Source organism: Colobus angolensis, unplaced genomic scaffold (genome assembly GCF_000951035.1).
Source record: "Colobus angolensis palliatus isolate OR3802 unplaced genomic scaffold, Cang.pa_1.0 Scaffold7, whole genome shotgun sequence".
Lineage (NCBI taxonomy): Eukaryota > Metazoa > Chordata > Mammalia > Primates > Cercopithecidae > Colobus > Colobus angolensis.
Genome location: NW_012120709.1, coordinates 2120312 through 2122113, shown reverse-complemented (window position 1 = coordinate 2122113; position 1802 = coordinate 2120312).

The window sequence follows — 1802 nt, the reverse complement described above, 5'->3', positions numbered from 1 at the left end:
GGGAGGCTGAAGTGGGAGGATGGCTTGAGCCGGGAGGCAGAAGTTGCAGTAAGCCAAGATCGTGCCACTGCACTCCAGCCTGGGGGATAGAGCCAGACCTTGTCTCAAAAAAAAGAAAAAAATAGTTAAACAGCATTATCCTATAACCCAGAAATTCTGTTCTGAAGTATATGACCAAGAGAAATGAAAACATATGTTGTCCACTTGAAAACTTGTATATGAATGTTCAAAGCAGCATTATTCATAATAGCTAAAAGTAGAGACAATCCAATGTCCATCAACTGATGAATGGATAAATAAAATCTGATTCATTGTTATTGTGGAGTACTATTTGGCAATAAAAAGAAATTAAGTACGGATACATGCTATAACATAGAAGAATCCTGAGAACATTATACTCAGTGAAAGCTGACAATCACAAAACACTGCATGATATATGACTGATTTCTTAGAAAATATCCAAAATAGACAAATCCATAGAGACAGAAAGGAAATTAGTGATTGCCTAGGGTTGGTGGGTAAGGTGAAGAATGACTGCTAATGGATATAGATTTCTTTTTGGGGTGAAGAAAATGCCCTAAAATTGGATAGCAGTAATGGTTGTACAACTCTAAAATACTAAAAACCACTGACCTGTACACCTCAAAGGGGAAAATTTTATGATGTGTGATTTATATCTCAATAAAGTCATTTGAAAACACAAAAATGATAAAGTGGCATTTTAAAACTAGATCAGTAGGTTACCACCAAAGTAACAAATATGCCAATTTCAGACTTGAAGTAAAAATCATGAATCCCTGAACATAAGTATCAATGACAGCTTTTGCCCTGATAGTTTTTGTTGAATTCTGGAGACCTTGAACCTGCATTTTGGCAACTGCATAGGTTATGGGGAACAGGATACACAGGCTAGGGCATGCTCAAGATGAGGATTATAATAAAAAGATCCTCTACCAAAAGCTGGTACTCCATGAGATTATAACCACTGAGTAAGGGTAAAAATGAAATAAACTCTGCTGTGTCACAAAGGGGAAAATTTCTCCCCTGAAAACACATAACCACCAGAGGGCATTCATATGAGTTTGGGCTTGCATTCATAAAATCGGTGTGTCCAAAAACATTTGGGTAGAGAATTTTATCTGGAGTGTCCCCAGTTGGCTACAACAGCAGAAAATAGAATCAAATTCTCTTAGGAGGCTTCAGAAAGTTTCTACAAAGTTTCAAAGAAAACCAGCACTAGATCCATTATCAAAAATCACAAAACACATATGTAAACAAAGCATCATGAGTGAGCACCAGCATAAACAACAGACAGTAGAACAAGACCCACAAAAGCTTCAGCTTTCAGAAATAGCAGGCACATATAAAAACCTGTTTAATATATGTAAATAAATAAAGTAGAAGATTGTAAATATCAACATAAATTGTCCATAGTGAATGAAGAATAAACATTCTTTTTAAGCATGGAAGATTCATAATAATTGATAACATTATAGGCCTTAAAATAGGATCATTAAAATCAGCATTAGTGTGATCACATTCTTCTCCCCCAATCCAACTGTTAGAAATAATTTTAAAAGATAACATGGAAACTTCATTCATTGGAAAATTAAAGTTTAAAAAAAAATCATCTAGGCCAGGCGTGGTGGCTCCCGCCTGTAATCCCAGCACTTTGAGAGGCCAAGGCAGGTGGATTACCTGAGGTCAGGAGTTTGAGAATAACCTGGCCAACGTGGTGAAACCCTGTCTCTACTAAAAATACAAAAATTAGCCAGGCGTGATGGCACATGCCTGTAATCCCA